Source organism: Taudactylus pleione, unplaced genomic scaffold (assembly GCF_031769625.1).
Source record: "Taudactylus pleione unplaced genomic scaffold, aTauple2 ptg000727l, whole genome shotgun sequence".
Lineage (NCBI taxonomy): Eukaryota > Metazoa > Chordata > Amphibia > Anura > Myobatrachidae > Taudactylus > Taudactylus pleione.
Genome location: NW_028285129.1, coordinates 1168103 through 1177681, shown reverse-complemented (window position 1 = coordinate 1177681; position 9579 = coordinate 1168103).

The window sequence follows — 9579 nt, the reverse complement described above, 5'->3', positions numbered from 1 at the left end:
GAATGACACTTAGGCTTAGTGGGTGCGCTCTCATTGAAGTGGAGTAAGGCGACAGCCAATTGTACTGGACGGGAAATGGCTATACCACCTGGACCGGTGGTTGAAGTTAAAGGAGAGATGATCACCAATGCTTGGCTTGTGTGTGTTTGTTTGAACGGTTTTGTTGTTATTGTCCTGTGCGTTCTTTTTGTTTCATTATTATTATTAACTTATAGTCTAAAAATTTAATGACTTGTCAAAAATAAATTTGACAAAATATTTAAACGCCAACACTGTTGTCTGTGTCTTTATTTTAGAAGTTAAGTTACATTGTATTTAATAAGGTTGTTATATGGTAACACGATAATACACGTTAGTGAGTTTATGAAGCAGGGTGGGACCAGAAATGCAACATGTGTGATCCAGGAGCACAAGTAGTGACAGTAAGGACCAGGCATTGGACAGACACCTGTGAGATATTTAGATGCGAGTGCAACAACTCTGTATAAATGGCACAAAATAGTTATTTATTTGTCCTGCACGATGTAACATGTAACTGTTTGCACTTGCCTCTGTGATGTCATTGGCTCCTAGCAACGTGTAAGGGCGTCAGATCCAGATTAGAATATAATGGTTGAAGGTTTCTCATGCAGACAGCACTGATATGTGTAAGTGTAAAGGGAAACTTACCTCATGCCGGTTATATCAGTGCCGTGCCTCCCTGCGGTGATACCAGATGCGGGGAGGAATGCCATGCTGCCGGTGCCACCGCAAAGGAGGCATGGTCTTGCGGGCAGGGGGCATGGCCTCACTTATAGGGGTTGTGGCCTCACGGTTCAAACCCTGTCCCCGGCCTGTGGTTATCATCACTGGGGTGGTGTGGGGTGCCGGAGGTGCAGAACGCCGGTTCCCTCACTGTGACAGGTGCCGAGTGCTGCACTTAATGCTACAGTGCAGCACCCAGCTCCTGTCACTAAGGAGGAGCCAGTACCTTGGTGTCACTCCTCAGTGGTTAACACCCGGGTGCAGCCCGCACCCACCGCACCCCCCTTGTGATGCTACTAGGTTATATGACTCATTAGGGACCTATAGTAACGTTCACGCAGCGCTTGCCCCAAATCCTGTGCTGTCCCAGTATAACTATAGATAAGATTCAGACTCAGGGGCATATTTATTTATTTAAACACATTTTATGGGAAATCGTCTGAAAACTGTAGAGGGATGCCCACAAAAATGGCAGCATCCACTGGTGTATGATGGGGGTTCTGCAGCAGATATGGACTAATACACATGAAACACTATAAAAAAACAATGTTATGTATTACAGTGGTGCTAAACAAATACATTCAGTTCAAATCCATTAATGTCTCCATTGGTGTTCATGGGAATAAAGGAAGAAAGACGGAATTACTATATTACAATGAAAATACAGAGCTTAATAACTCTTTCCACACCCTCAACAGGTGAGAATAAGATGCTGATTGGTTACTATGGACAACTTCTCCACTCTTCTTACTGACTGATATATCATCTCCATGACTTGATAAAGGACGTGTATATATTACTGGAGTCAGTTAATTTGCAAGTGAACTAGTGCTGTATCATGAGCTTATTGTTTAAACTTAGTTGTCACAGGGCCTGATTTATCATGGATCACAATTGCAACTGTGTACGCAGATCGGTTGATGGTGCAAACTGCGCATGTGTATGCAGTGTGCGTGCACGAGTTAGCATTGCGATAATGCAGCGATCGATCATGCAGATACAAAGCCATCGCAGACAGAGGGACGGGACATCAGCGTTTGGGGGTGGTGACGGGGGAGTGGTTGGAGAAATGCAGGCGTACCTTTATGTTTGAACGTTGTTGCATGGGCGTGCATAAATTAGCCACTGCGACAGCATACACAGCTTGTGTACTCACTGCGTGCGATGAGGTTAGCAATGTCTGAGTAAGGTCAGACCTGAGGGGCCGATGTTACTCAATGTTCCTGATGTATACGCAGGACTGCAAGGTATTATGGATGTGCGAAAGCGGTAGTTGGCATCTCTATGCTGGCATTGGGCATCTCTATAATAGCTTTGTGATTGCAGTCATTAGAATATTTTCGCAACAGACCTGCGTGCGTAATCCAGGCAAAAAAATTAGGCAAACAAGACGCTTGGCACAAGCAGAGTCGTACGGGACCTGGCGCTCCAAGAGGGGCTGTTTGGTGTGACTGCAGAAACAATGTATGAGGCCACATCTGTACTGCGTCTCTATACCTACAAAATCGGGATGCATTCACATACAACACCGCTGTGTCCGATTTAGAATCAGGCCAATCTAACACTCCACAGGCTCCTTAAATGTGCCTCAGACCTCTGCACATTAAGTTTATTGAATTTGAATTAAAAACATTTCTATAGTGTGTGGAGGGGTGGCTAGAAGGTGGTGCAAAAGCCTGTTATGGTCACCAGCAAGGCCACCTCATTTCTAATAGCTGTCAGCATGTACTCATGTGCTGTGTAAGGTGGTGAATAGAGAGAGCTGCTGGATGTCTGCTCAAATCAGTAATCAATGACAAGTCAGGGCAGGCTACTAACGCGTTTCTTCTCCATCTGGTCATTTCATCAGAGGATATAGCACTGCTTCATGGGTGATCCTATTTATTCACCAAAGGGTCATTAGATAATCCAATTCACCTGTAATTAATCCTTCTGAGGCTGTCTGTGATAAGACTGCAATTCCTAAATTCAGAGGAAAGGTTCTGGATCAGTGTTCATAATAACATTGGAATAGTTAAAATACTAATAACTATATAGATACAAATATTAGAAAACAAATAATTGTAAGTAAAACAGTGGAGAGCTCAATACCCATTTTAGACAAACTTTCTTGCAATGCTGATAGTCCTAAAAGAAACATATATAGATATTCAAAATTTGGAAATCATTATATCTCAAATGTCATTATGAACGTACAATATAAATTCCTATATAACATTAGAACAATATCATTTATATATGCAATGTCAAAGAATTAGCATAGGCCTACAGTATTCCTATTCACAGTTACAGAACCAAATACACAAGCAGGTACCTTACTAACAGCCTACCTTTAATGGGGGCCTGGCTGCGGGAGCTACAATGACTAAATGACAAGATTACATACCAGCAGACATTCTCACTAATGGGGCCTAATGTCTACTTAACCAATGGGCCTATGCTTACAATGCCCTCCGCGCCTTTGCCTAGTGCCGCCTAAGTCTAGAGATGAACGGGTCCGGTTCTCAAAGAACCAGACCCACCCGAACATTGCAATTCCGAGTCGGATCCAAGACCGGCTCGGGTTTTCCCGCCTGACTCGGATCTCAAAATGAGGCAAAACGTCATCCTCTCGCTGTCGGATTCTCGCGGGTTTTGGATTATATAAAGGTCCCCGCAATCTGCTCCATTTTCACTCCGGCTGTGGAGAGAGAAGCTAGCAGATGTGTAGTCACTGTCAGTCACTCAGTGTGTGTGTCCTGTCAGGGTCTTGGGCTGAATGCTGCTGCTGTGTTGTCCATGCCTTAGGCTGCAGTATATAAAGGGGGGCAGACCTTCAGTGGGTGCAGCAGCTGCTGTGTCACTTGTCCTGTCAATTAACTGTGACCATAGGTGAAACTGGGGGGTGGTCTGGGGGTGCACAGGACCACCCATTAGCCCACTTCACTGAACCGCCGCTGCTCACCCACCGCCATCCAGGGCAGTGGCCGGCAGCCGCCCTGCACTCTCCCACACCCTCTGCCACAATTGGAGCATGCGCATGCGCAGGAGCTTACCTTAAATAAAAAATGGCCACTGGGGGAGCTGCTGCGCATGCCCAGCAGTAGCTCTTCCACAAGCAGTGGCGCAGCCAGAGAACGGAGCAGCACAGAGCAGGTAAGTGCTATCAGTGGATGCAACTGCAGGGAGGGGAGAGGATTGGAGCTGACTGCACAGGGGTTTTGGGGGACGGGACGTTGGAGCTGACTGCACAGAAGGCTGGGAGGAATTGGAGCTGACTGCACAGGGGGCGGGGGGAGGTTGGAGCTGACTGCACGGGGATTGGGTTTGATCTGACTGCACAGGGGGCTGGGTGGGAGTTGGAGCTAACTGCACAGGGGACTGGGGGGAAGGTTGGAGCTGACTGCACAGGGGTTTTGGGGGATGGGACGTTGGAGCTGACTGCACAGAAGGCTGGGAGGGATTGGACCTGACTGCACAGGGGGCGGGGGGGAGGTTGGAGCTGACTGCACAGGGGGCTGGGTGGGAGTTGGAGCTAACTGCACAGGGGACTGGGGGGAAGGTTGGAGCTGACTGCACAGGGCTGGGGTGACATGGGCTGGGGAATGATGCTGACGCACACTGGGGCTGGGGGAATGGGGCAGAGAGATGCACACTGGGGCTGGGAGAATGAGTCTGAGAGACGCACACTGGGGCCGGGGGAATGGGGCTGAGAGATGCACACTGGGCCAGGGGAATGGGGCTGAGACATGCACACTGGGGCCCGGGGAATGGGGTTGAGAGATGCACACTGAGGCCGGGGGAATGGGGCTGAGAGATGCACACTGGGGCTGGCAGAATGGGTCTGAGAGATGCACACTGGGGCCAGGAGAATGGGGCTGAGAGATACACACTGGGGCCATGGGAGTGGGTCTGAGAGATGCACATTGGGGTCAGGGTAATGGGGCTGAGAGATGCACACTGGGGCTGGGGGAATGAGGCTGAGAGCCACAGCTGGAACTGAGGATGGAAAGATGCAGAGGGTCCTGGGGATGAAGAGGCCCCGGAGGTACGGCACGGGTTCCTGGTGAGAAACAAGGGGGCCTGGAGATAGAGAGACATGGAGGACTGGAGATAAAGACACAGCCTGAAGAACCACAGGGTGGCCTAGGGATGGAGACATCGAGGGGGTCTGGAGTAGGGATGTTCAGGCTTGGATTAGTTTGGATTTTCCTGCGCAGTTCGGATTTTTCCTGCCAAAATTCGAGCCTTGGAAAAAGGCAAAACGTCATCTTTGATGGACAAATATCATCATTCCTGGACAACAGTCCATGAAAAATGATGTTTGTCCAGGGCCGGCTCCAGGGGTCTGAGCACCCTATGCCTGCCCGGTACGTAGCGCCCTGCAAATCACGCATGGTGAAGCTGCGCGCGACTGAAATTGGGGCGTGGCCTCATTACCATAGGTCACGCCCCCTAAGTGATGTTATTTGGCGGTGTGCCCGCATGACATGCCTCCAAATAATGTCAGGCTGGGGGTAAAGCCCAGCCCTCCATCACTGGCTGGGCTCCCCCCTGCCCTCTCCCGTCACTGAATGGATGCCGCTCACATGCGCGCTGCATCCATTCACACTCCGGGGGTCCGGAACCACCGCACAGCTGCAGCGGTGGAGGTCCCCAACCTCCTGATTTGACCACCCGTGGGCCACTTTGGCCCATGGGTGGAACAGCAGGAGAGTACTGTCCCGCTGAAATCGGGATGTTGGAGAGGGGTGCACCCTCTATGGGTGGCGTCCCTTTGTGACCATACTGGTCGAATACCACTAGAGTCGGCCCTGTGTTTGTCCATGAAAGTTGACGTTTTGTCTTTTTCTGAGACCCGATTTTTGGCGGGAAAAATCCGAACTTGGCGGGAAAATCTGAATTTATCCGAGCTTGCACATCCCTAGTCTGGAATAACACAGTGGAGCCTGGAGAGACACAGAAGTTTGATCAGGGAAATTCATATTTTTCCTGCACAAAAACTTCTGCTACTACAGTATATATTATCTGGTTATGATGATGACATGGGTTATATTTTTACGTAAACAGGCATCACGTTCATAAAAAGTTACTTGTCAGTTATGTTGGTGTTAGACATGCGTCCAGTATCCGCCATTAGTGCAGTGGGATTTAGACAATTGATGGAGATAGTGTGTCCCTGGTACCAAATCACGTCTAGATTCCACTTCACTAGGCAGGTGATACCGAGAATGTACAGAGACGTCAGAAAAAGTGTCCTCAGTGTCCTAAAAAATGCGGTTGTACCCAATGTCCACTTAACCACGGACATGTGGACAAGTGGAACAGGGCAGACTAAGGAGTATATGACTGTGACAGCCCACTGGGTAAATGTATCGCCTTACGCAGCAACAACAGCAGTGTCACCAGTAGCAGCATCTCAGAAACACCAGCTCGTTCCAAGGCAGGCTATGCTGTGCATCACCGGTTTCAGTAAGAGGCACACCGCCGACAACCTCTTAGAGAAACTGAGGTAAATCATCGCCCAATGGCTTACCCCACTTAGTCTCTCCTGGGAATTTGTGATATCTGACAACGCCATCAATATTGTGCCGGCATTACATCTGGGCAACTTCCAGCACTTCCCATGTTTTGCTCACACAATAAATTTGGTGTTGCAGAATTTAAAAAAAAACGAAAGGGGCATGCAGGAGACACTTTGGTTGGCCCGAAAAATTTCTGCCCACTTTCGCCATTCAGCGACTGTGCGCCGAAGACTGGAGCGCCAGCAAACACTCTTGAACCTGCCCTGCCATCACCTGAAGCAAGAGGTTGTAACACGGTGGAACTCAACCCTCTATATGCTTCAGAGGATGGAGGAGCAGCAAAAGGCCATTCAAGCCTTTACATCCACCTATGACATAGGCAAAGGAGGGGGTATGCACCTGACTCAAGCGCAGTGGAGAATGATATCCGTGTTGTGCAAGGTTCTCCAGGCCTTTGAAATTGCCACACGAGAAGTCAGTTCAGACACTGCCAGCTTGAGTCAGGTCATTCCCCTCATCAGGCTTTTGCAGAAGCAGCTGGAGAAAGTGAAGGAGGAGCTAAGACAGAGCAATTCCGCTCGGTATGTGGGACTTGTGGATGAAGCCCTTCATTCACTTTCCCAGGATTCAAGGGTGGTCAATCTGTTGCAATCAGACCACTACATTTTGGCCACCGTGCTCGATCCTAGGTTTAAAGCCTACGTGGTGTCTCTTTTTCATGACACGGCAACAGCTCATTCATTCGGTAGCCGTCAGCCCACGGTGTACACAGAAGGAGGAGCAGGAGCCAGCGCCGGCCAGTAAGTAAACTTTAACAAATCTGCCAGTCCGACTAGTGTCAAAGGAGGGGGAGGGGGGTGTTGGATACACAAGGGGCTAGAGTTGTGTATCCACACACGCACTACACTACCCCTAACCCTGCGGCCACTCCCCTCACACACTACACTACCCCTAACCATGCTACTGCTCCCCGCACACACTACACTACCCCTAGCCGTGCTCCCACTCCCCGCACACACTAAACTACCCCTAGCCCTGCTGCTGCTTCCCGCACACACACTACACATCCCCCAACCATGCTCCCGCTCCCCGCACACACTACACTACTCCTAACCATGCTGCCGCTCCCAGCACCCAATACACTACCCCTAAACCTGCTCCCACTCCCCGCACACACTACACTACCCCTATCCACGCTCCCAATCCCCCGCACACAATACACTACCCCTAACCCTGCTCCCACTCCCCGCACACACTACACTACCCCTAACCCTGCTCCCACTCCCCACACGCACTACACTACCCCTAACCTTGCTGCTGCTCCCCGCACACACTACACAACCCCTAGCCCTGCTCCCACTCCCCGCACACACTAAACTACCCCTAGCCCTGCTGCTGCTTCCCGCACACACACTACACATCCCCCGACCATGGTCCCTCTCCCCGCACACACTACACTACTCCTAACCATGCTCCCAATTCCCCACACACAATACACTACCCCTAACCCTGCTCCCACTCCCCAAACACACTACCGCTAACCCTGCTCCCACTCCCCGCACACACTACACTACCCCTAACCCTGCTGCCGCTCACTGCACATACTACATTACCCCTAACCCTGCTCCCACTCCCCACACACACTACACTTCCCTTAACCCTGCTCCCACTCCCCGCACAAACTACACTACCGACAACCTTGCTGCTACTCCCCACACACACTACAATACCCCTAACCCGACTCCCCGCACACACTACACTAAGCCTAAACCTGCTCCCACTGCCCACACTACCCTTAACCCTGCTGCCACTCCCTGCACGCACTACACTACCCCTAACCCTGCTCCCTCTCCACACACATACACTACACTACACCTAACCAAGCTCCCACTCCCTGCACACACTACACTACCCCTAACCCTGCTCCCAATCCCCTCTCACACTACACTTCCCTTAACCCTGTTACCACTCCCCGCACAAACTACACTACCGACAACCTTGCTGCCACTCCCCACACACACTACAATACCCCTAATCCTACTCCCACTCCCCGCACACCCTACACTACCCCTAACCCTGCTCCCACTCCCCACATTACCCTTAACCCTGCTGCCACTCCCTGCGCACACTACACTACCCCTAACCCTGCTCCCTCTCCACACACACACTACACTACCCCTAACCCTGCTCCCAATCCCCTCTCACACTACACTTCCCTTAACCCTGTTCCCACTCCCTGCACAAACTACACTACCGACAACCTTGCTGCCACTCCCCACACACACTACAATACCCCTAATCCTACTCCCACTCCCCGCACACCCTACACTACCCCTAACCCTGCTCCCACTCCCCACACTACCCCTAACCCTGCTGCCACTCCCTGCGCACACTACACTACCCCTAACCCTGCTCCCTCTCCACACACACACTACACTACCCCTAACCCTGCTCCCATTCCCCGCACACACTACACTACCCCTAATCCTGCTCCCACTCCCCACACACACTACACTACCCCTAACATGCTACCGCTCCCAGCACACATTAAACTACCCCTAGCCCTGCTGCTGCTTCCCGCACACACTACACATCCCCCAACCATGCTCCCGCTCCCTGCACACACTACCCCTAGCCCTACTCCCACTCCCCACACACACTACACTACCCCTAACCCTGCTCCCACTCCCAGCACACAAGACACTACCCCTAACCCTGCTCCCACTCCACGCACACACTACACTACCCCTAACCATGCTCCCAATCCCCTGCACACAATACACTACCCCTAACCCTGCTCCCACTCCCCGAACACAATACACTACCCCTAACCCTGCTGCCGCTCCCCACACACACTACACTACCCCTAAACCTGCTCCCACTCCACTCACACACTACACTACCCCTAACCCTGCTCCCAGTCCCCGCACATACTACACTACCCCTAACCCTGCTCCCACTCCCCGCACACACTACACTACCCCTAATCCTGCTGCCGCTCACTGCACACACTACACTACCCCTAACCCTGCTCCCACTCCCTGCACACACTACACTTCCCCTAACCCTGCTCCCACTCCCCGCACAAACTAGACTACCGAAAACCTTGCTGCCACTCCCCACACACACTAGAATACCCCTAACCCTACTCACACTCCCCGCACACCCTACACTACCCCTAACCCTGCTCCCACTCCCCACACGCACTACACTACCCCTAACCCTGCTGCTGCTCCCCGCACACACTACACTACCCCTAGCCCTGCTCCCACTCCCCTCACACACTAAACTACCCCTAGCCCTGCTGCTGCTTCCCGCACACACACTACAC